This window comes from Stenella coeruleoalba (genome assembly GCF_951394435.1).
Source record: "Stenella coeruleoalba genome assembly, chromosome: 17".
Lineage (NCBI taxonomy): Eukaryota > Metazoa > Chordata > Mammalia > Artiodactyla > Delphinidae > Stenella > Stenella coeruleoalba.
In genome coordinates this window covers 29,458,840-29,485,802 of record NC_137163.1, presented here as the reverse complement: position 1 = coordinate 29,485,802, position 26,963 = coordinate 29,458,840, and the positions used below count along the sequence as shown (strand labels likewise).

At 39.1% G+C, this 26,963-nt stretch overlaps 1 protein-coding gene across 1 annotated transcript in view; it reads right to left on the bottom strand.

Moving 5' to 3' along the window:
• ANGPT1 (angiopoietin 1) overlaps nt 1-26,963 on the bottom strand; it is a 476,344-nt gene that overhangs the window by 21,986 nt on the left and 427,395 nt on the right. The window contains exons 12-13 of the transcript XR_013824499.1: nt 24,865-25,028; nt 24,529-24,635 (exon numbers count right to left, since the gene is read on the bottom strand). The gene's annotated coding sequence lies outside the window, so the exon portion shown is untranslated. The remainder of the gene's footprint in view (nt 1-24,528; nt 24,636-24,864; nt 25,029-26,963) is intronic.

Here is a 26,963-nt window from a genome sequence, read left to right as displayed (position 1 = left end):
ACTTTCTTGTATTTTCTCCATTCTATGTCCAAGATTTTGGATCATCTTTACTATCATTACTCTGAATTATTTTTCAGCAGACTACCTCTTCATTTGTTTGGTCTGGTGGGTTTTTACTTTGCTCCTTCATCTGCTGCATATTTCTCTGTTTTCTCATTTTGCTTATCTTACTGTGTTTGGGGTCTCCTTTTCGCAGGCTGCAGGTTCGTAGTTCCTGTTGTTTTTGGTGTCTGCCCCCAGTGCATAAGGTTGGTTCAGTGGGTTGTGTAAGCTTTGTGGTGGAGGGGACTGGTGCCTGTGTTCTGGTGGATGAGGCTGGAATGTTTTCTTTTTGGCATGCAGCACCACATCCGGTGGCGTGTTTTAGGGTGTCTGTGAACTTATTATGACTTTAGGCAGCCTCTCTGCTAATGGCTGTGGTTGTGTTCCTGTCTTGCTAGTTGTTTGGCATGGGGTGTCCAGCACTGGAGCTTGCTGGTCGTTGAATGGAGCTGGGTCTTAGCGTTGAGGCGGAGATCTCTGGGGGAGCTCTCGCTGATTGATATTACATTGGGCCGGGAGGTCTCTGTTGGTCCAGTGTCCTGAACTCAGCTCTCCCACTTCAGAGGTTCAGGCTTGACAACCGGCTGGAGCACCAAGACCCTGTCAGCCACACAACCAGGTACGTGGTGGGGTTTCTTGCCTTTTGGGAAGTCTGAGGTCTTCTGAGGTCTTCTGCCAGCATTCAATAGGTGTTCTGTAGGAGTTGTTCCACATGTAGATGTATGTTTGATGTATTTGTGGGGAGGAAGGTGATCTCCACGTCTCACTCCTCTGCCATCTTGAAGGTTGATCCTCTAGGGACTTTAACATTAGTTATTATGGTTTTTATCTTTTAGTCTTCAATCTTTTTGCTTATGAAGGGAAGACCCATAGAGGAACTGATAATAACAGGTAGAGCATTTTCAATTAGTAATAACAATTACTCCTGTTTTCATATGAAGAGGTTTTAAATATCTGAAGATTTGGACTATCATTTCCCCAATAAAACTTGACATATATCTGTATATATAGATATATATATCTATACAGATATACAGATATGGCTTTAAATTTCAGTAAACTGATAAGGTCAAATACATTCACAGCACAGTTGACTGTGCTATTTCAGAGAAGTTCGGGATAATTTCACATCTTAAAAGGGAGCCTTCTTTGCATTCTTGAGAAAATGCCAGTTGGGAATTTTCTTATTTAAGACACCCCTTGCCCCTGCCAATAAAATATAGGTTATATGATTCTAAAGTTTTCAGTTAGAAAGTTTTGCTTTCATGGCAGAGGAAAACTGCAAGTTATTATAGCCCATGATGTGTATTTAGGGAAAATGGTGGTAAAACACGTAATTTCAACATATTTCTGGACTAAATTAATATGATTATATAGTATTTCATACCACAAAAGTAAAACTATTCTCTCATAGAAGTTGATTCTTCTCCCAAATGAACTGGACTGTTAGTTATTTTGATCAATATTTTCTATCAGTACCACAACCAGCCAGATAGTTTAAGGAAAGAATAAAATCATGTTTGTCACTAGTCTTACCTCAAATTAATGATAAAAAGCAGGTAAGTTGCAGAATATGTACTTGTTAGTTGGAATTTGGGGTGGAGGGGGCAGTGGTAATCATTAATGGTTATCTGTCTACACAGCTTACCAAGAGCATACAGTCATTAGAACACCTAGGTTCAGCTGTATAAACAGATGACCACTAGGGACTAACTAAATCTGGCTGCCCCCTTGAAGGAAAGAGATGGAGACATGTACAAGAGGCATCTGACTTGCGGAATGCTGTTTGAGAAAGACTTAACAACTAAGATTCTTTTTTTTCTTTCTTTTTTTTTTTTTTTGCGGTACGCAGGCCTCTCACTGTTGTGGCCTCTCCCATTGTGGAGCACAGGCTCCGGACTCGCAGGCTCAGCGGCCATGGCTCACGGGCCCAGCCGCTCCGCGGCATGTGGGATCTTCCCAGACCGGGGCACGAACCTGTGTCCCCTGCATCAGCAGGCAGACTCTCAACCGCTGCGCCACCAGGGAAGACCCTCAGATTCTTAATTGATAGTGAAGTACATGTTTTAGAAGGCCTATGGAGCTACCCTCTTACCAAGGAATATTCAGGAGATTAGTTACCATAAACTTACTCAAGATGAACTGAGGTGTTCTCATTCAAACAGGTAAATGAGGGAGAGAATTAGAATTGAGAAATGTGTTTCTGCTTACATTACCTGGATAGCATCTCCCAGCTAATGCAACAACTAAGTTGAAAGATGTGCCTCCCAGATGAAGGAAAACTGAAGTCTATAATATAAAATATCACAACTCCCAAAGTGTCTGGGTTTAAAAAAATGCAGAGAGAGTTGATCTATTGCCCAGTCTGCTGGAATTGGAATCTTGAGCATAGCTCCTTGAGAGGGAGTTTCCCAGAAATATGACTACATATAAATTGTTTAGATAATAAAAAATGTATTTAGCCAAAATAAAACAGTGAAAACAAAGTTAAGCAAAAGCACTTGCAGCAAATATTGATAGCTATTATCTACATTATTTTATATAAAGGGCTCATAAAAATACTAAGAAAAGCCCCAAGAATCTCAATGTATAAATAAATAATTTATACTAAGAGAATTGAAACATTTTCAATATCAGTAATAACAGAATATAAAAGAAAATGATAATGTAATGCTATTTTTAGTGAAAAACTGAAGGGAATATTCTAGTCCCCATTAACTTCAGCACAGAAAAATAATTAATAAAAAATAATTTTCTAGGAATCAATTCATCAATTCTTATCAAGAAAATTTAAATATTCATTTCCTTTGGCCTAGTAGTTTTACTTCTAGCAATCTACCTTTAAAAAGAAATAATAATAAAGGCAGAAAAAATTATGCACAACCATGCTAATTAGAACCTGACAGAACTGTGATTGCCCTGGCTCCATCCCTAACTAGTTCTATGGCTTTGATGGCTATTCTCTCTGAGTGAATTTTAGTTTCATTATCTGTAAAACATGATAAGATGGCGGTAAGAACCTCCATCTCATATAAGTATGAATGTTGAGATGGTATACATAAAATGCTTAGCAATGTATGCTCAATAAATGACAGAAATATAATATTACTAATATATATCTAGAATATTAAAATATTAAATAATGTATAAAATTATTATCTTAGAATATTAAATATATAAAACTGCACAGAGTAGTCAACTCTCTCGGAGTAGAAACTGCCAAAAAAGTGAGCTATGCTAATGTGGATTAGGGCCCCAATTCCTAGCCTGACACACCTGGAGGAGAGCCTCCATCCCATGAGAGGAGACTGGGTGGAGGAAGCCCCCCTGCCAACTTCTTAGCTTCACTCACCTAGAATACAGCCTCTGCAACAAGAAAGCTGAAAGTGATGAGAAGAGCTAGTGTCCTGCCCAACTTGGGGAGAATACCACAGCCTTCAACTGAGAACTGCGGGGTGGGGATAGGGGGAGCAGGAATTTTCAATATTTAAATAGAAAGGAAAGAAGGAAGAAAACAGGAAGGAAGGAAGGAAGGATGGATAGAAAGAATGACGAATGAAATTAAGTCTATAAAAATGTCCTGGGGCTTCCCTGGTGGCCCTTCTCAACAGTGGTTGAGAGTCCGCCTGCCGATGCAGGGAACACGGGTTCATGCCCCGGTCCGGGAAGATCCCACATGCCATGGAGCGGCTGGGCCCGTGAGCCATGGCCGCTGAGCCTGCGCGTCCGGAGCCTGTGCTCTGCAACAGGAGAGGCCACAACAGTGAGAGGCCCGCGTACCACCAAAAAAAAAAAAAAATGTCCTGGAGGAAAACAGAGCAAAATGTTAGCAATAGTTGCTTGTGGTAGGATGAAGAACATGCCTTCCCCTTGTATAGTTGAAAATGTGTTGAATAGGTGATCCACCTCCAGACTGATGGTGTGAGAAGCTCTGTAGACCTGCTCCCCAGCAAAACAACCGTAACTAATGAAAATTATAAAGAACAACCATTTAAAATCTCTGCAAGTTTTGCTAGGGACATACAGCTAATAATAATTTTTTTAAAAAACACAAACATTTATTCAAGAACATCTCTTAAGTCTCAGTAAGAACAGTGGCAAACTGTGGTGCTTGAGCGTGACCTACTCTCTGCCCCCTCTGCCCCCAGCTCAGCATGATGGAAGCTCTACTCTGGGTCAATATAACCAAGAACACAAGATTCCTGCTCCCCCCTTTCTACCCCCCAGCTCTCAGTGAAGGCTATGGTATCTCCCCAAGTTGTGCACGATACTAGTGCTTCTCATCCCCCTCAGCTTTCTGTTGCAGAGGTCATGTTTTAGGTGAGCAAGGCTAAGAAGTCGGGGGCAGGGGGGCTTCCTCCACCCAGTTCCTTCTTATAGGGTGGAGGCTCTACTCTAGGTGTGGCAGCCCAGGAACTGGGGCCCTAATCCACCTCACCCCAGCTCACTTTTCTGGCAGAGTTTCTACTCTGAGAGAGTTGACTAGTTGAGAAGACTAGATGCCACTGCCACTGCTGAATGATCTGCTCATAAAGCAGAACTGTAACTCCAGTTCTGGAGGCAGATCTCAAAGATTTTGACCAAGGGTGGGAGGTAGGACATAATAACAAAGAGTCCCAATGTTTTTCCCATGGAATTAACTTTGTTCAGAACAGACCACGGGGAAGTTTTAAGTCCAATGGCACTCTTTAAAACCATGAAGATTTTAGTGATAAGAAATAAAGAGGGGGCTGGTAGCTCCATAAGAGCAACAAACTAAATCCTAGGCCAGCTAGTTACCAGGGAGAACCAGAAAAAGAGATAACTAAGAATACGCTTGGTGTCCAGAACAAACCTCAAAGCCTGGCTTCAAAAAGTACCTCTTCAAAGACATCTGAATTTAAATGGATCATGCTGTGGAGTAGTTTCTGATCCAGAGAATTATTGAAAACAATACAGAAAACAGCAATGATTGGAAGCTAACAACGGCGTGTGATACCAAAAAAAGGCAGCTAGTTTAACACAGATCATGGGAAAAAAGCAGTCAAAGAGAGACCTGGCTACATCTACTGTCATAGTGGGGGACTGTGCACATGCCCAAGGCCATGCCCTCTGAGGAACAACATCAGAGACTTCATACTGCGAGGGATATAGACTCCATAAAAGAGTCCGGCCAGACCACTAAACAAATAAGCAAACAACAATAATAAGCACAGGGGAAGAGGTAGACATGCGGTGGTTGTCATATCCAGAACCATTAAAATATATGCTCTAAAATGGCCAGTTTTCAACAAAAACTATGAAACATGCAAAGAAACAGAAAAGCATTTCTCGCACACAGGGGAAAAAACAAAAAAATAGAAGGTAATGTAAGAAGGCCTGCATGCCAAACTTACCAGAAACAAATTTCAAAACAGCTACTATAAACATGTTCAAGAACTAGAGTAAACCATGATTAAAGAAGTAAGGAAAAAATATGACAATGTCTCATGAAATAGAACATATCAATAAAGAGATAAAAATTCTTTAAAAAATGAATGAAAGTTTTGGAGTTGAAAAGTGTAACAGCTGAACTGAAAAATTCATGAGGGGCTCATAGTAGATCTGAACTGGCAGAAGAAAGAACCAGTAAGCTTGATGATAAATGGATAGAGATTATGCAATCTGAAGAACAGAGGAAAAACAATGATGAAGAAAAAACGAACACAGCCTCAGAGAAATGTGATACATCACTAAGCTTGCCAACATACATGTAGCAGGAGTGTCAGAAGGAGAGGAAAAAGAGAAAGGTTAGAAAAAATAGTCAAAGAAAATTACCCAAATATGATAAAAAAAAAACTTTAACTACACATCTAAAGAATTCCTAATAAGATAAACAGAAAGAGATCCACACACAGACATATCATAGAGAAAACAGTAAAAGCCAAAGATAAAATCTTGAAAGCTAAAATAAAAACAACTCATCATAAACAAGAAAACAACAATATTAACAGACGACTTCTCATTAAAAACAATGGAGGCCCGCAAAAGAAAGATGATATTAAAATTGCTGAAAGAAAAAAAGCCTGTAAGTATCTTATATTCAGCAAAACTATCTTTAAAAGGCGAGGGCAAAGTAAAGACATTCCAAGACAAGCAAAACTTAGAAAAATTATTGCTAACAGACCTTCCTCGCAAGAAATACTAAAGGAAGTTCTTCAAGCTAGAAGTAAGTGATGCCAGACAGTAAGTAATCCACCTGAAGGAAAAAGAAAAATAGAGTTCCAATAAAGGTAATTATGGGGACTTCCCTGATGGCTCAGTGGTTAAGAATCCTCCTGCCACAGGGGACACGGGTTCGAGCCCTGGTCCAGGAAGATCCCACATGCCGTGGAGCAGCTGGGTCTGTGCGCCACAACTACTGAGCCTGTACTCTAGAGCCCGTGAGCCACAACTACTGAGCCCACGTGCTGCAACTACTGAAGCCCGTGTACCTAGAGCCCATGCTCCACAAGAGAAGCCACTGCAATGAGAAGCCCACACACCGCAGTGAAGAATAGCCCATGCTCGCCACAACTAGAGAAAGCCTGCGCACAGCAACGAAGACCCAATGCAGCCATAAGTAAATAAATAAATAAATAAGTAAAGGTAATTATGTAGATAATTATAAAAGACAGTAAAAATTATGTATTGTCTCCTTTCTTCTTTTAACTAATCTAAAAAGCAATCACATAAAACAAAATGTATAAAATTATGTTACTGGCCTACAATATATGTAAATGTAATATATTTGACAATAACAGCACCAAGAAATTGGGTAGGAACAAAGCTATATTAGAGTAAGGAACTAACACCAGATGGTAACTAGAATCCAAAGAAAGAAAGGAAGAGATCAAGAAATATTAAATAAGAAAATTACTATAATAAACTATATGAATATATATACTAGCTCTTCTTTCTTCTCTCAGTTTCTTTAGAGTACAGAAAATAACACTAGATAATAAATATAAAAATGTATCACTGGGGACTTCCCTGGTGGTTCAGTGGTTAAGAATCCACCTTCCAATGCAGGGGACATGGGTTCAATACCTGGTCAGGTAACTAAGATCCAACATGGTGTGGGGCAAGTAAGCCCGTGTGCTCTAGAGCCCATGCACCACAACTAGAGAGCCCATGTGCTGCAACTACTGAGCCCATGCGCTCTGGAGCCTGTGCTCCACAACTAGAGAGAAACCAGTGCACTGCAATGAAAAGCCCACACACTGCAATGAAAGATCCTGCATGCTGCAATGCATGCACAACGCAACCAAATAAATAAATTAAAAAAAAATGTGCTGCTGGTTTGCAACATATGTAGATGTAAGATATATGGGAATAATAGCACAAAAAGGGGAAGAGGGAAAAGTCATATAGGAGTAATAAATTCTATATCTAATTTAAATAAAGTTAGTAAAAACCTGAAGTAGATTCTGATAAGTTTAAGTATATATACCAAGTCCTAAAGCAACCACTGAGAAATAACTAAAAAAATTGTGAAAATATCATTAAAGGAATTAAATATGAGTAAATTTTTGGCATTTGGGTTAGGCAAAGTCTTCTTAGATATAACACCAAAAGTATATGCAACAAAAGGAAAAAATTAAATAAATTGAACTTCATCAAAATTGAAATCTTTTGTTTTTTGAATACCAACAAGTATATGAAAAGACAACCCACATGATGCAAGAAAATATTGCATTGAGAGGTAATTTGTATTTAGAATACATAAAGAACTCTCTCAACTAAATGATAAAATACAACCCAGTCAAAAATTCACAAAGGAATTCAACAGACATTTCTCCAAAGAAAAAATGCAAATAGCCAATAAGCACATAAAAAAGATATTCAACATCATTCTTCATCAGGAAAATGCAGGATACAGTCAAAATCTCAATGAGATACCACTTCATACCCACTAGGATAGATTTAGTTAAAAAGTCAGAAAATAATATATGATGTTGAGGATATGGAGAAGTTAGAACACTCATCCATTGCTAGTGGGAATGTAAAATAATGGAAAACCATCTGGTAGTTCTTCAAAAGGTTAAACATAGAGTTACCATATCACCCAGAAATTCCACTCCTAGGAAAACACCTAAGAGAAATGAAAACATATGTCCTCACAGAAACTTCTACGCAAATATCCATAGCATTTATTCATAATAACCCCAAAGTAGAAACAGCCCAAATAACCATCATCTAATGAACCCTAAACAAAATGTGATATGTGTGTATCTTTGTCTCATATGATATATGATCCCATTTATATGAAATGTCTAGAATAGGCAAAACTACTGAAACAGAAATTAGATTAATAATTACCTGGGGTGGTAAAGTTGGGGTAAAATGGGGAGTAAGACAGGTAATGCCTACTGGGTTTCCTTTTAGGATAATGAAAATGTTGTAAAATTTATTGCAGTGCTGGGTTCATAATTCTTTGAATATACTAAAAATTATTGGATTGTATGCTTTAAATGGGTGAACTAGATAATATTTCAATGATATGTCAATAAAGCTGTTATATTTGAATAAATAAAACATATAACAAAATGTGCACAAATGCACATACAGTACAGCTTTCTCTATAGAAATAGACCATTTTATAACATTCCTCTAATGTTAAATAACATGATTCTATGAGAATATTAAATAAATAGAGAAAAATATTTTTATAATGATAAATGAAATATAATCAGCAAAGTATGAAGAGACCTTAAGTATGAAGAAGAAGTGGTGAGATCTAGGTGTTGCCAAATTTGGGGGACTATCCTTCTGGAGAAGATAAAACTTGATGGAATTCTTAATGGTAGGGGTAATTGGTTAAATAACAAGTCTCTCATGAATAAACATGTTTTGTTTTAAAAGGGTTCTTTTCTCTTAAGTAGCTTCTATTTTGTTAGGCACTTTTCAAGGTATTTTACATACATTATCATTCGTTCTCACACAATAGGTTTTACAAATGAGAATACTAGAGCTTTTTAAAATGGTAACTGCCAATTTTCACGTAACAACTATATGGTGAGTTAAAGACTAAAATTCAGGAATGTTTACCACATCATTCTATGTTGATTATTATAATTTAAAACTGTGTGATCCACAAAACAAATTTTATTAAAACATCTTTGGCATATTATTTGATTCAAAATGAAGGGGAGAGAATAGAAATTTGTAGTCAAAGTCATTAATTTGTGAATAAATTCCCAAGTTCCAAAGAAAATTCCTGGGACTTCTTCAGTATAAAACCTTTAAAAAAAAAGCACCGCAGATCACATAAGCAAGTTTCCCAAGTGAAAGTAATGCATTTTTTAGTTCTTTCTGGATAGGTATCATTAAAGATTATATTCTCTCAGTTCTTTAAAAATGATTGCATGAGGCCAGTCAATGAAGAAATTTTGATCACATTTATGAAAAATCTTAAAAGATTCCTTCTCTCTCTGGTTGCAAAATGTATCATACCAAGTATTTTCTCAGCTCAATATATTACAGCAATGTCCCTCATGTAAATAATATCTTAAACAATATATAATATACTAAAACTCTATACTCAGATTAGATATTAAAAGATTAGATTAGATATTAAAAGAAGGAAAACACCAGGCTTATGAGGAGTTTTTTAATTATCTAAAGGTTTGCAGGGTTTGTTTTGAAAAGAAAAATGATTGTTTTTTCCCCAATGGAGAAGTAAACCAGCAACAGAATTTTGACAAGATTTGTATGATTCCAATTAGAATTTGGGTCGCAAAGAGTAATAAATACATTGGTCATAATCTCCTGCTTGTGTGAGCCTCTTAGAACATGGAATCCCTGATGAGATCATACCTTTGCAAAATCATTTCACCAACATCTGGTCCTAAAATACCTCGGTTTGATTCAGATAGGTTGATTCAGACAGGACTACGCTGATTAGAGGGGAGAGAAAGGGTGTGCTCCAATTAGAGTAGGCAAAGCTTAGACCAGAACTTTATCTTTAGGGACTGATTGATTTAATGTGTTGCAAATTTATAGAGTTTAATTCATTCACCCCAGTGGAACCTCAAACAATTCCCAGATATGCAAAATGTCCAACATGTCTTTGAGAATAGACGTATACATTATATGACAGCTGTTTATGTCTTTTAATGGAAGGGAGAGCTCTTTTTGCTTTTGAATTTGGCAATGATATATTCTCTTTGGCCAACAGAGTAGAGTTATTGTGGATTAAGATTAGAGGTATGAAGAGTGAAAGGTAAATCATAGGAAGCAATCAGAGGGCGATGATGAAACAGAGCAGAAAATGCTGATTTAGATAAATGAGGCATATTAAAGGCTAAAACATCATTTATGAGGATTCTCACCCAAAAAGAATTTATTTTAAACTCTAAAATAGATTGACATAAAAGCACAAGGTCTTTAAATGATACATGGTCACAAAATCACAGTCCAAAACCTCTTATTTTAAAAAATATTATGTAAGAAAAAGGACATTAATTAAAACCTCTCCCCACATCCACACCAAAATAAATGCTATGGAAAAGAATAATGCTGGAGAAAGACATCCCTGAGTTTCAGCTTCCTTATCTATAAAAATCACAGTAAAAATACTTGCCAGTTTGAACTTGTAACCTCTGAGATTCTTTCCAAATTAGTTTTTATGATTCTAGGTAAGATATACTTATTGTTAAGTTCACGGTGTCACATTTAGCAGGAGGGTATGAATTTTAATAAGTAATGAAGAGGCTTCAATACCCAGTGGGATGAACCTCTAAGGATGAACTATCGTGCAGTCTGACAGGTTTGTGATGGACACATATGTGTGTGTTAGGAGGGAGACACTTCCCCCAGCCCTTAAATCACACTGCCATTACTAAAGCAAATTCTAACAAGGAGTTCTCAAGCTTAGCTGCGTATTGGAATCTGGGGAGCTTTAAAAAATCCTGATGTCCAGGTCATGTCACAGAAAAATTAAATCGGGATCTCTGGGGATGGGACCTGCACATCAATATTTTTTTAAAGCTCCTGAGGGGATTCCACTGTGAGCCATGATGAGCACCGCTGCCTCCTGCTTTCATGTTACAGAGGAGAAAACTGAGACCCTCATAAGCTAAGTGACTGTGTTTAGGTTAAGGAGTCTGAGGGGAAGCCAGGACAAGAGTCCCAGTCTCCCACATTTTCATCTTATTCTTTCTACCACATCCCTGTCTTTCTGTCTCTCCTTATTTCATGCCATTGCCTCTAAATTGGCCTGCCTGTGCTCTTAATTTCAGATCCTCTGTTTAGCACCTATACATATCACATAACAAAGCCGTGAGAAGTCTTCCCTGGTACAATTTTTGCGTATTATTTTCCTTTTCATAATCATTGGTTTTCTTAGACTGGCAGTTTAGAGTTGACCCTAATTCTCTCATCTTACTGGTGAGAAAACTGAGCACCAAAGAAGTTAAGTGACTAGTCTACGGTCATTTAACCTGCAAAGATCAAGATCCAGAACTGAAATTGCTTAATATCTTGTCCAAGTTCTCTCCACTCTCCCAAGCCTCCAACTTTGATGATGGGAATGTCCCACAGGAGACACTGGCACCTTTTGTCAATAAGCTAACACACATTTGTCCCAAGAGTAGAGAAGCTGAAGAGAATCAGGCAGCAGCATCTCACTTTTTATGCTTGGAGGTCAGAGGAGAGCCCAAGATGCTGCTGCAGCTCACACGTTACTGCTAAAGGGCTGGCGCCGCTGGCAGGGGGGCAGCAGCTCAGAGCACAGTTTCTCCTGCAGGGCTCCTCCATCATGAGAGGGTGAAGCTTGGGAACAGGGAGAGACCACTGCAGGGGCCAGTTCTTGTTCATGGGCTCCAGTTCAATGTTACAGGTTCTAGTTTTTCCTTGTTTCCCCCTCATGTCCATTCTCCCTTCTCAACCACTTGTTTTCTAGGCTTCGGCTTCCAGTATGAGACACAAGTAATAAACAACAGCTTAAAATAGACTATGTAACCAGCTCTGACGATTGCATAAGGTCAAATCCCTATAATAAATTATATCTGTATCTCCCAGAGCTCTGCTTTTCTGATTGGAACTTGACCCATTTGTGGGCTAGGACCGGGTAAAGGGAATGAAGTGGCACCACTCTCTTGGCCATGACTTCCTTTTGTTTACAGGCAGGCAACCAAGATTGAAAAACCCAAGATCTGACAACACCAGATCTTCACTGACCTTTTGACAACAACCTGCTGGGGCAGAGCAGTGACTGTCCCTGCTCCATTTTCCCATTGTCTCCATCCCTGCCCATTACATCTTTACAATGCCTTGTCTTGTACACTTACCTTCCCTGTGGATGTTTGAGTTTGATTCCTGCAGTCTACTCAAATCCCACCAACAATAATCAGCTTTTCTAATACCCTTTTGCTGATACCATTTTTGACTATTTCTCTGATTTTTTTTCATGTCTGTGATTTTTATGCCATCTCCCTGCTCAAATATGTTTGTATTATTACTAATGTTCTCATTTGTGCCACTCCTTAATATTCTTTGTTAAAATTTTAATCCTTGAGTTTAGAATGCAACAATTCTTATATCTCTTCTTATCTATATAAAGATTAAGATAGAGTTAGGAATGTAACAGAGGCTCACTGAATAACTGTTGAAATTAAGAGATTTTCATTGAAGGTCCACTGTTTATTTATTACTATGCTTGTTTTGTTGGAAGGGGGCTGGCAACTTGCCTTCTAGTATATGCTTGAAATAGAGCAGCAGTGTTAGCCCAGAGCAACTTCTGTCTGTCTGCCTTTAAGACATGTTAACACCTAGAGACCTGGCTGATAATGTCAATTAGTTGTAGAAAGACAACTACCACATATACACTCTGCAAAACTTTATAGCCACAGTATTTTGAAAAGAAAAAAAATATTTTATACCTAATAACTCAATAATAGAAAATATCATCTTTGAACAATTTATTTTAGTTTTCTATTTTTAGACCAACGTCAGTAATCTGCTTTCAAAAAAGCATATTATGATAATATATTATATGACATACTTCATTTAGCCTTGTTTTGAAGTCTGAGGTGATGGGCTTGTTTTTAAAAGTTGCAGCTGCAAATGATTGACTCTTTATACTTGTAATCTATGTTTAAAAATGCTTATACAATTGTTCTGTATATTTTAAAGTAGGTGAATTATGCTATAATCTGACCTATTGTAAAAGAGAAGTATGCAAAACTCAAAAACTTGACACTTGAAAAACAAAACAACTTTCCCTTTAGAGATACAAATTTTTTCATTTCAGTATAAATATATGTATGATTAGATAGATAGGTCTTCATTCCATATGTAAAATTTTATAGTCTGCTCAATTTTTACTTAAAAGTATAAGAATTTTACATTAAAACCTAATTTTTAGTGCTCACATATTTTCTTCCATAAATATAACCAGTTTACTTAATCAATCTCCTGTTGTAAGACATTTGATTACAAGTAATGATTCACTCTTACACTGTTGGTAGGAATGTAAATTGGTACAGCCACTATGGAGAACAGTATGGAGGTTCCTTAAAAAACTAAAAATAAAGCTACCATATGATCTAGCAATTCCACTCCTGGGCATATATACAGGAAAAAAACATAATTCAAAAAGATACATGCATCCCAATGTTCATTGCAGCATTATTACAATAGCCAGGACATGGAAGCAACCTAAATGCCCATCAACAGAGGAGTGGATAAAGAAGACGTGGTACGTATATACAATGGAATATTACTCAGCCATAAACAAGAACAAAATAATGCCATTTGAAGCAACATGGATGGACCTAGAGATTGCCATACTGAGTGAAGTAAGCCAGACATAAGCAATATCATATATCGCTTATATGTGGAATCTAAAAAAGTTGGTACAAATGAACCTATTTACAAAACAGAAATAGACCCACAGATGTAGAAAACAAACTTATGGTTACCAGGGGGAAAGGGGGGGAGGGATAAATTGGGAGACTGGGATTGACATATACACTACTATATATAAAATAGATAAGTAATAAGGACCTAGTGTATAGCACAGGGAACTTTACTCAATACTCTGTAATGACCTATATGGGAAAAGAATCTAAAAAAGAGTTGATATATGTGTATATATAAAACTGATTCACTTTACTGTACAGCAGAAACTAACACAACATTGTAAATCAACTATACTCCAATACATTTTTTTTAATAATAAAATAAAATAAAAATGAGTAATGGTTCAGCAATGCATTTTGTTCATCAATCATCTGCCCATGATTTTAATAATAATCTCAGGATAAAAATTTTAAAGGCGCTTAAAACATATGTGCATTTAAAAATGTTTCATACATATTTTCTGCTTTTTCTTAGAAAGGGTACACCAATTATATTTTCATCAAAAATTTATGCTTTTTTTATTTTGTCAAGTTGATAAGCCCAAATTACATAAAATTATTGTTTTAACTTGTGTTTCCTCAAACCTACAGCTCCAAAGACAATAAATATGTTTATACCTCAAGATACCTGGTGGTTTGGTATGCTGAAGGATGCATTTTTTCCATCAAACTTTTAGTTTATCAGGTTTCTTTTATTACAATAAATAAATAGTGATAGAAAACACTGATTTCAGAAAGGGGGGGAAAGAAGCATAATTTTGAAATGAGGGCAATGAAACTGAAAAATTGCAGAATGATCATTCTTTCCCCATCCAAAAATCAGTGATGGACAGAGAGGAGTAAGACTTGCCTAAAGTGGGGATTAAGTTGCTCTGGATATCAAACAAGAGAGTAAGACTGAGTGAACAGCTTTGGCTGGGACACTGCAAGTGTTAGATGCTATAATGGACAGGGCATCAAGCCAAACATTATATATCCAAGACTGATAAAGGAAGTTAGAGTAGAAATTGGAGAACTGTCAGTTGATATTTTCACAACTTTGTTGAGCTCAAAATGAGATTCCTGAAGATAAAGATGATGATTAACATAACCCCATTATGATAAAAGGGGGGAAGGGTTGGCAAATTACTCAGAATTATATACGTCAGTCTATTCTAATCTCATGTGGGAGAGAAACTGTACAAGCCTTTTGAGGAATCCAATAGAGCTACACTTAGCAAGCCCATGGTTTGAGGGAGAACAGCCCCTTGCTCTCATTCCTTGGCTTATTAGAATTTTTTGAGCATATCATTACAGCGAAGGTGCTAAGCCATCTTCAGAAAAGAGGAAGCTTACAGCGTGTGCTAATATTGCTTTGCTGGTGCAGGATTGGAGCTGCTACTGTCTACTGAGAGGAGACTTCATTTGTAATCATATACAGGCTGTGAATGACTTGGGTCCTTCTGAAGTGGTTTGTATGAAGAAATGCTTTTTGAATTTCCAAAATTCTGGTAAGAAAAATCTTCCTCCAACAAAGGGGATTGTCCTTATATATAGAAGACTTGAGAACATGGCAGCTTTGAGAAGAGTGGGCTGGCGTGGCAAATGTGTGAGGTGACTTGTAGGCAGTCTCAACCTACAGCTTCCCCAGTACCTCTGGGGACCTCTAAGAGGCAGCGTGGCCTGAAGACTTGACTACTGCCCAAAGTTCAAAGAAGGGGAAAGAAAACACAAGAGGGGAGAAGCTAAATGGCAGAAGAGAGATAATGTGTAACCTGTAAGTCACAAAGGAAGGCTTCTAAGGACAGCGCCCTCCCACTCCCTCTTCACTCTCATTTTGAGTCTTTCTTATATCCAAGGTCCTCTGGGCCCACAAAACTGGGCAGAAATTTTCTGACCCAATTAGTTGCTTAACAATTATTTTAGCCAGAGAGCAACCTATCATTTCCTGCTTTAGACACAGCTGGAAAAAAAAGGAGCCCAACACATGTAATTAGCTCTCAAGTACGCTTCTCAACAGAATGAAGATTATGTAAGATCTTTTAAATGTCAATAATCAATAATCTGCCTGAGATAGTGGTCTCACCCTGCTGCTCCATGGACTTAGGCTTGGCTGATCTAGCCACTCTCTAGTAAACAAACAGAACAAAACCAAAAGACAAAACCTCTTTAAAGATTTGAGTCACTATCCTTATCCTGGAAGCTATCTGGATTGCTTCTGTTATAGATTTTCTGCCCTAGTTTAGAATAGTTTCCTGTAATCCAGACCTGGTGGTTGTAAAATTGAATAACCCCAGAACATTTACAAGTCCCTTGAATAACACATGTGCCTGGGAAACGGTTTCCTGCCTTTGGCCGCCTCTCTGAAGCTGCAGTCAGGGCATCCTTGGATAGGATGTTCTGTCCTGGCTTAACAGGCACAGGATGAACAAGACTCTCAGTTGCACCTGCATGTCCAGATGGTACCTGTAGTTTGTATTTACTTTCAGAAACCAAGGACAGTATTACTCCATTTTATTGAGCCACAGTCCTAGTTGTGGGAGATCTTTGAGATCAAACGTATTGGCTAGAACAAGCTTTAGCAAGCCTCTGGGAAGAACATGTCTTTTCTGTCCTAGCTGAGTGTGTTTCCATCACATTTCCTCACTTCCAGTGGGGTCATCCAACCATAACTCCTCGTGGTAGTTTCTTTTAATAAACAAGCCTTACCTTTTATCTGGGTATACCTGGCTCTGTCTGAGTTCCTGGGGTAGTTTAAAGACTTTATAGTGGATAAAAGAAAGAAATTATGGCCGCTGTGCTAAACTGGTTCTGATGCTATCAACCACCCTTTGCGACAGGGCTGTGATTGTCAAGAGGCGACATAGAAGGTGAGAAATGGGAAGATTTCTCAGGATTGCTTATGTTCCCCATTAAAGTAATAATGAAAGACTTTAGGGTCAATTCAAAAGCAGAAAAAGCCTACTTCAGCCAGTAGGAATGTTTCTACAATTAGGCAAAGCAAGTAACTGTGCATGTTTGATTATCATAAATTTTCTTCACCATCTCAGCATGGAGAATTGGTTTTCCTAACTTCATACTTTCACATATCTTTCTATGCTGTGCTGTATCTTAAACTAAACATGTTCGCATAAGACTGCCATGTGTTTCTTAGAACACTAATGAATCATAAGCAACTTGAAGGCAAGCGCAAGTTGTCGTCGGACCTAACAGCAGTGCTCAGCAAATGGTAAATTTTCATTGAAAATTTTTTGCTATCTCACTGGTATGTTTTTGGGATATCAAGCGACTCATTCTTCTTTGGCATACTTTTAAATCTTTTCCATCTTAAATACCAGTCATGCCACTTGATTTCCAAAGAATACAATTTTATTTCTTTAGGCTTGGAAGTTTCTAAATCTTTACTCATGTCTAATTAAAAATGCAAATACACGTGGGCAGAGTGAACCCAAGGTCTTCTGGCAATGTGTACCACTCTCCCAAGGCATTTCTCTTTCTCAGGTCCTTGCTTTCTAGTATCTTCTTTATTATCTAAAGACGCATGCAGAGGACAATTTGGATATTTTATTTTCCCTTGCATGGAACTTAAAATAGTTGCCAATGTGTTTTAGTGCAGTAAGTCAAAGGGCTTGCTCTAGCTCTTCTTGAAATTTTTGATTTGTAACTTTGACACATCTGCGGGTTAAAAACCAAATCCTACTTGGCCTTTTTAAAGTCCAGAGTAATTTCATATTTGCATAGTTAGTTTAAATAGTGAGTAGCTGAACCTTTCTCTGAAAGCCTGTACCGTCTGAACTATCATGGTGCTCCTTTTTGGTATTTAGGGGAAAGAAACATTAATTTTCATAAAACCCAGGAAGACAAAAGATGAGTCAAAGCAGTTATGGTCTATATCCTCCTATTATGCATAGATATTCAGTGTTGGAAAGAAGGGAAAATTTCACAGTTTTCAAAAATTTATACTCCAACTGCCTTAATCCACAAGGGAAATGTTAGGATGGCAATAGAGGAGGAGACCTGTTTCTAATTCACAGCCCTGCTGTCTGTGGATCTGAAGCCTTTTAAAGTTTGGGGGAAATTCATTCCTTTGCTCCTTGCTTCATTGTGAAGTCTTGGAATGTTCTCCACTCCTCTCTGGCTCTTTCAAGAATAATTAGTACCCTCATCAATTTCCCTGCCGCTGCTCATTTGACAAACAAGTGGAATTTGAGTGAAATGTTGGCATTCTCTGCTGAGTAGAATTTGCGGGCAGTTTCTAATTCTATAGATTTCACAGCAGCGATGTTCCCAAGAGAGTCATAAGTGAATTTGTGGTAACACAGGCAGTTTTTGACAACCAGCAGTGTTTAAATTGGCCTTTCATTACAGTGGTTAACAGGTGTGATGCAGGAAGCCTTTGGTTTCAGCTTCACTTCAACTCGACAGCCTGCTTCTGCTTTGCTACCAGGTCTATGAAACAATAATATCAGACTTGCAGAAGAGTAACTAGCCTTCCACACATTTAGATTATTCCAGAAATGACTTAGCTAGAAAAATCTAACACAAAGCACCAAGCAGGCACAATTTCCTAACTCCTTCCTCTTACAATTTTATAAATAGAATGACTTATTTCAGGCTGTGTGTCTTAACTAAGAAACAAAATCTCTTTTAATTTCAGAACTATACAATAAATTATAATCATTAATCCATAAGACCAATCCTGAATCATTAACCTGAAAATGAGCTATTTTCCTGAATTTCTTCCTTTTTTTCTCCAAGTGCATGCAGTTGGGTAATATACTTCCAGATAGTTCCTATTGCAAATGATGATCAGAAAGGAGAGTAGGAGGATGTAATAATAATAATTCATGTTACTGTTTGTTTTCAAACAGCCTAAAAGTTGGTTTGAAGGGGTTAACAAAAAAAAAAAAAGAGTTTTTGAGGGGGCAAGACAACGCTATTGAAAGGTTTTCCCAAATTGCACTGATGTCCCTTCACTCACCCGAATCTGAAGTATCTACTGTATACTGAGTATTGAAGTTGGCTCTGGGTGAAATACCAAGAAAAACAAAACAAAACAAAAAAACACATTGTTTCTGCCTTTTTGAGAATGAGAGACAGGCCACTGACACATGAAATAAAGAGTAATACAAATAGCTAAAAGGGTCAGGAAATTCAAAATAAAGGGATTGGCACCCTGGAGCTGAAACTGTCAGAAAAGATTTTTTACTTTGAGGAAGGGAAAGGGAAGTCATTGAAGGCAGAAGGCACAGAGACAAGAAGAATCAAGTACATGCACCAAAGGGTAAGGCTGAGTCAGCCACACATGCTGGGAAGGAGGACATCATTCTAGTGGCTGTGGAACCAGTTATTCTTGGGTTTGGAATAATGGCATCTGTAGTGAGAGAGAAACTCTAGTTTCTTAACCAGAGAACTGATGCAGAGAAAGCTTTCGTGTATTTCCTTACTGCAATCTGGATTAGACCGGATGTTCGGTATCAGTTAAAGCTCACTTATGAAAGAACAATTTGAGGCAAACAATCAAACTTAATAATAACACAAATCATCAAGGAAGTGCTCCAAATCAACTAACTTTGGCTGATTATCCTGGGATTGATATTAATCAAAACAGTAGATTGAAATTAATGAATTCACTTGAGCTCCAAGTAACTTCAAATGTTACACGCTTCCAAATGATTCACCTTAAGTAATTATGAGGCAAAACTATTACCTGAGATGTGATCAAATCCAGACATCTAAGACAGGAAACCTACAGAGCAGGTTATTGACATATTCCATTCCTTATCATGACGCTTAAAACCCTGAAAAAATAAGGGCTTCTTATTCACAAGTTTACGGAATTCACTGGAGCCAAGGATGACCTTGTAATCCCTGCAGTCAGTCTTCAGAGAGATCTCACCCACAATATAACTGTTTGAAAGCAGACTTGTCATTATAAGAGCTGGACTTAAAGTCACAATTTATGATCAGCACAATATTCATGATATGCACTGCAGTGTGAATTAGGCTTTGATATAGCTTGACATTCACTGGAGGATATTTTAAAGGCAAAACTTGGCTTTAGTTTTAGTCATTGGTTGCTTTGTTATCTAACACAGAAGAAAGCATTTATCAATGCATCAATCAAAGTTTCGGAGATCTCGGAATGTATAATTACTTAAGGGGACTCAGGGGAGCCACACCAAATTGTCTACCTAAAATGACTTCAATGTCACTTTTATTTTTTACTATGAATACTAAAGTTATCTGATTATAGCGACTTTGCCTTACACTTACTCAAGAACAGATTCATGACCCTGCTTTCAAGCTGAGTTTAAACCTTAGAGAGATTCCTAAGTATAAGTAAAACACTGTAATCAATACCACCATTTTACAAGACTCTGGGAAATAAATTAGAAATTGCATTCCTCTAAAATGAAACATAAATCAACCAGATTTTCAAAACGTAGTTTATATGATATTCTTTGGCTGTATCTTCAAGATTGTTTTCAAAACACAGAAATTAAACTGTAGCATATTGAACTGAGAACACTGCATACTTTGGAACCAGTAGGAACGCACGCTATATTTCATGTATTGTGTTCATGTTAATTTATTCATTCTACAAATATTTATTTAGCATCAAATATTATTGTGCATCAAAGATAATGAGAGATGCTAGGACACAAAAAGAAATCAGAAGGAAAACTATTTTTGCCACTATTCATTCTCCCTTTATATCAAGATCTTCTTTCCAAGTTTTTAGACTGTTCAGTCTATGATTCTTTTTCTCCCCTACACAGAATCTAAAGACTGTTTTAGTCAGAATCTAAATAAAGATTTCAGCTAAGTGTAGGGATGGTTAATTTAGATTGATAATTAATGGAAAGTCGGAAATAATTAATATGCTTCCCTATCCTTTTAAGACTTGTGTCGCAAGTAGGCTGCTTTAGTCAATTCTTGATCTTCTTTGAAGGACAAGGGGTTCTAAAATATTTCTAACTCAAGAAAAAGATTGCACCAGATTTCAGGATGTCACAGAAGAAAGTATAGAGGTGATTCAAGAGAATAAAAGGGCTGAAGGGAAGCCAGTGACTATCTTGATTGCAGGAGTCCGAAGGAGGAAGACAAAGAGTGCAAATAAGGACACACGTGCGGCACCTTTGAAGACATTCATTTTTTAAGAGTTTATAATATTCTGTAGAGAAATGGTGTGTGTGTGTCTATGAATTAATCATGTTAGAATCTTTGACAACCACATGTAGTGTGAACAGAAAAGTCAATCCAAATTAAATGGACCAAAGAAAGTGGAGGCCAGTATTACCGTTATTCCTCCATGTGAGTAGCAAGGCATGGATTTCTTCTTTTCTAGTAAGTGCGGATATGTTGTAAATGTTATGGACCAAATACGGGAAGACAAAAGTGAACCAAGAGAAATATTTACAATGATCCTCACTTTGGCTGCCTGTGAGAATTGCAGAGGTGTGATCCTCCTATCACCAATGGAGACAAGCAAGATAGAAGATAGAAGCACAGTCTTGGGGGCTAAAGCAAGTGTTATGTTTGTCTTTATGATGATAGGTTTGCAGGCTGTGAAATATGTGGGCAAAAACATCTGAAAGCTTATAAGTGTAGGTCTGGACAGGAGTAGGAAGGTTGGCTTAGAAAGGTAGATCTGGGAATGATCTGCCAGATGCTGCCACTGTAGCTGGAAAAGTGTAGGAGTCTGCCAGGGAGGGAAGGTCTGGGTGTCATGTCATCCAGGAGTTAAGCCAAGTTGGAGCTGGTCCCAGAAACAGGGAGAGAAAGCTGGGGTGAGACTGCAGAGAGCACGTTTCTGGAGCTGGAGCTTCAAGATTCTGTATCTATATGAATCCTGCCTCTGCCTATGGTTAGGTGTTTGCATTTTAGAAACTAGCAAAAGTAAACAACAACAAAACCAAAAACAAAGAGAAGACAGATGCCTGCAAGAATAGGGACATGCCTACAGAAAATGGAGTTGTTACCACAGACCAAGCACAGTGAGAATGGGTGAATGGCATGTCCATCAGACACAGTTACTTTAATTTTTAATAATTTTTTGTTCACATTTTTTAAATTCAAGAAATACATATTTAACACTGTATATGCCCAGGCTTTGTGCTATGAGCTGAGGATATAAAGGGGTTGAAACCCTCTCCCTGCCTTCAAGATGCTGCCAGCCTAGTAGGGTTAATAGAAGTCATCAAACAATCACACCAACACGTGTGTAATTTCAAACCATGATGGATACAAAAAGGAAAGATAGAGGATGTTATGAGAGCATCAAACAGATCTAGTTTGTGGGGAGCATTACCCAGGAGTAGGTATGGGTGGGGAAGGAGCAAACACCATGCAGAGGGGACACTACAATGTAGAGGCTTGGAGGGGAGAAAGAGCTTGGAGCATAAGAAATACCGAGACAAGGTTGGTGTAGCTGGAGCCCAGTGAACAAGCAGCTCTATGTTTTGTTTTGTTTTTTTTAGGTAATTTGCTACAATATCTTACTGTGCCACTTTTTTTTTTTGTGGTACGCGGGCCTCTCACTGTTGTGGCCTCTCCCGTTGAGGAGCACAGGCTCCGGACGCGCAGGCTCAGCGGCCATGGCTCACGGGCCCAGCTGCTCCTCGGCATGTGGGATCTTCCCAGACTGGGGCACAAACCTGCGTCCCCTGCATTGGCAGGCGGACGCTCAACCACTGCGCCACCAGGGAAGCCCATTGTGCCACTTCTAACGTATGTCTGATTCAGGTTTCAACTGCACTTGCTTTCGCTGACGTTATAGATTGACATTATAGATCAGCACTTGAGAATGGAATTCCCCTATTCTGTGCAGAGCACCTGACAAATTTCCTGGGTAGCACAGAAGATGACTTTGAAGAGTTGGCAGTCTGGCTGAGAAACTAAGACTGATGAAGAGACATTAAGCAGGGACCAGAAATAGGCATCCTTAAGGACTAAATTGTGAATTACAAGTCAATTGCGGTTACAGGATTTTGTAATTTGCTGGATCAGTACAGGCTAGAAAATATAGGGAGGGCTCAAGGAAGAGTGCTCAGCAGGGCTTTGAAGGATGGGTAGGATTTGACTTGACAGGGAAGGGGAAAGGCTTTACTAGTATGAGAAATGACATGAAGATTAGACTAAAACTGGCATCTTTGAGGTCTGGTAAGATAACCGGCCTCTCACAAATAAACGGTGTATGTTTAAAGGTTGTGGGAGTTAACACTTGCCAGATGAAGGAGAACTTGGAAAGCTGGGATGAGGAATTCAGATTTTAAGTTGGGTCCAGGTAAATTGCCGTTACATTTGGAGGGTGATATCTGATTGAGGCTGCCAGGGTTCCTGACTTAGAGGACCACTGGAGCCCAGAAGAGGTGAGGGGGGACGAGTGTCCCTTCCCACGCCACAGCTAATGAAGGGCGAGCTGTGCCCAAAGTCCATTCACTCCAGTGGAAATATTCCACTGCACCAACAGCCATCAGCTGGTCTCAGCACTGAACACCAACCTGTATCTCTTCCTCTCCTTCCAAGGCTATTTATTAGCTGTGATTCTAACATTCAGTCCGATCAAAGCCTTATGCTTAAGACTTGGCAACTGTGTAGTTTCAATATGTTAAATGAAAGACAGCAATTTAGCTCTTGGCACAGAAGGCGGCACACGGTAAATGGCAATAAACCGACAACATGGCCTCTTTTTTCCCTGCAGCCAGCACACCCTAATTTCACCATCCACCTTGGATTTTCTTTCTACAGTTTAAATGCTATCACGTCCTTTATCTTTCTAAACTGCTTCTGGCTCTCTAACACCCACAGCGGAAGATGGCAGCGTCACCCCCGAACAGCGGCAGGGCAGTGGCATTGGCATCACCTGGGAACCTGTTAAATATGCACATTCTCCTTGTGCCCCGCCCCAGACTTGCTTAACCAGAAACTGCAGGTGGGGCCCGTTGGTCTGTGTTTTACACAGTCATCCAGGTGATTCTCGCGCATGCTAAAGGGGAGAACAACTCACCTACAGGACGCAGTGATGACTCCTTAGAATATCATACGAGGCTCTTTACAGTCTGTTCCTGACTCACTTCCCCAGTCGTGTTCAGCCTCTGGCCTGGCCGACAGTCCAACCCTGACACTGAGTATTATGGACAAGGCACAATTTTCGGAGTCTCCTGACCACATCAAACTCTTTTTTTTCTTTTTGTTTTTTGCGGTACGCAGGCCTCTCGCTGTTGTGGCCTCTCCCGTCGCGGAGCACAGGCTCTGGACACGCAGGCTCAGCGGCCATGGCTCACGGGCCCAGCCGCTCCGCGGCATGTGGGATCTTCCCGGACCGGGGCACGAACCCGTGTCCCCTGCATCGGCAGGCGGACTCCCAACCACTGCGCCACCAGGGAAGCCCCACATCAAACTCTTTAATGCACCTTTGCTTTTGTGTTGTCATTGATGGCACCCGCTTATTTTGGTAAACCCCCTACCTTACAAGTACACCTTCAACATTCCTCAGCCCTGCCCAGCAGTTACCTTAGTCCCAAAGCCCTTTGTTTACCCTGCTGATATAACAATTATCACAGTTGAATTGAGTGCTCTGTTTATGTGTCTGTCTAGGTTCAGGACAGGAATCTTGTTGCATTCAACTCTGAATACTTACCCACATCGGAGAGTCGGGTTGCCGGATCTAATCCCACCTCTGCTGACTGGCTGGTGCCCTTGGGCACATGGCTTGGCTCTCTGACTCCCGTGTCCCCATTTCTGCATCTGTAAAACGAGGGAGTGGATTAAATAATCACCAGGAGTTTAACACTAGGAATCTACATTTCTAAGATGCAGACGGGTGATTTGTAAGCACTTTGAAGCTTGAGAACCACTGTTTATGGCCTCCTTACCTATACACAATTAAAAGGGCTCCAGCTATACATTTTGGAAAACTTCATCTTCTTTAGTTCTTACAACTTCAAATAATTCAGACTCCTAAACCCCTGCTTACCAAGAAACCATAATGAGGAAGCCGGCCCAGGTTTCCTCTCTGCCATCGGCTGAGACTGACTTGAACTTTCTCCTAATTTCACAAGTCTGTAGAGGCCCAGCAAAGAGCTTCACTGGAAGCTCCTTAGAATTACCAGTGACTTGGAGAAGCAGCTGAAGTAAGGTCTGGGAAGGAAGCGAGAAATTTAAAAAATATGTTGTGCCCATTTCTGTTTGACCAAACAAATTAAAGAGATTATTTAACAAGTCAATAATCATATATTCAAATAATCAAATTAGTTCCCAATTAAAGACAAAATGCCATTATAGCCTCTCCAGCCCCAATTTCTCATGAGCTGGTTGTTACAGTTTTTGCAAAGTGGTGAGCACCCAGGAATGTGTATATATGAATATTCTTTTTCTTATCAGCAATGGCTGACTCAGTGGCAAAGACAGGCCACCCACCGTACCTTGAAGCCGCAGTTTGCTACCAGCAATGATTTGGTTAACCTTTGATTAAACATAGGAATTTAAAGCATGAAAAGGTCTGGAACCCGACACAGCCCTTTGACACTGCGCTGTCTCCCATTAATGATAATCCACCATTAGATGTTCAGCTTTGAAAATGGAAATTAGATGACTCCAGTTCGCAGCCCTAACCCTGCAGTACTGTAAACTGAACCCTGCTGGGTTTGGAGACTTCCTGATTTACTGCTTCGACTTTTAACTCTTTTCAAGCAAATGGGAGTTGGGGGCAGGGTAAAAGAGACCAGGGATCAAGTGAGAACAAACAAGGCATCTCAACGACCATCAAGGGAACCGAATTTCTGCTTCAATAAGTCACTAGGTCAAAAGAGCTTTATTCCCAAGTTGATTTAATCTTCCCTTTTTTCTTTCTTTCTTTTTTTTTTTTAACTAGGTGTAAGAATTTCCTTGCTGGGACATCATGCAAGAAATATTCGGTATCCTTTTTCACTTCCTTTTAAAAACAACAGCAATAATGTTAGAGCTCCCTGGGGTCACAAAGGTTCTTTTCCTTTTTAACCACAGTACATCGCTGATGTCTGAATGCTCCGCATCTCGTTTCACGTGTAGTGCAGTGTTCAGAGGAGGATTCAATGTATGTCTCAAGGCTTGTTGAATGAACAAATGACCAAATCTGCCTCCTAGTTCCCGGACTGTGGTTTGCACATAAAAGCAAGTTTTAGACAACAATAAAATTACAGGCAGTTGACCCAGACCTCTTCCTGTTAACAGTTGACTTGTTATTCTCAGGTTCACTTTTCTGGCTCTTCAGTCCATGGCCATCCCTCTCCACCCACAGCCCGTAGATTTGGCTAATTGGAGGTTAGTATCTCTCTCAGCTGTAGCTGGTGGACCCAGGGCTTTCAATGTCAAGGCTCCTTCTGTCTCCATCCCTCGGAACCCCTCAGGAGGACTGCAATTCACCTTCCCTGCCCACCGAGGGGAGAGATTTGGGCATCATCTTCCATCTATCTAAGTGAGAAGGACTAGAGTAAATTGTATTTTCTTTGGATCTCAGATGCAGGGATGGGTTGACATAATTTAATCATTTTATTCTCTCCACCAAATGTAATTACATTGTATCACTGCCATACAAAAACTTGTCAAATTGTAATAACCTCCATGAAATTTCTGTTGCAAGCAAAGGGATATGACACAACCACTATAGCCACTACATCAGCATTACTTTGAGAATCTGGAGGCTATTCCAGATTAAATCAACCAATCACTGTACTGGGAAATTTTATTTTATTTAACAAACACACATAGCATTTACCATAAAATAGGCACTGTTTTACATGCTTTATAAATTTTAATTTATCTACTTTCCAAAATGTAAGAGGTAGGTACTGTTATTAGCTGTATTTCAAAATGAGGAAAGTGAGACAGAGAATTAAGTAACTTACCCAAGATCACTTAAGTAACAAATGGCAGAGTTGGGATTCAAGTCCACAGAAATCCAGCTACAAGGTCTGTGCTCATAAACACTTTACTTGACTCCATCTGGTATTTCTCAAAAAAACTTAGGGCTTCCATGGTGGCACAGTGGTTGAGAGTATGCCTGCCGATGCAGGGGACACGGGTTTGTGCCCCGGT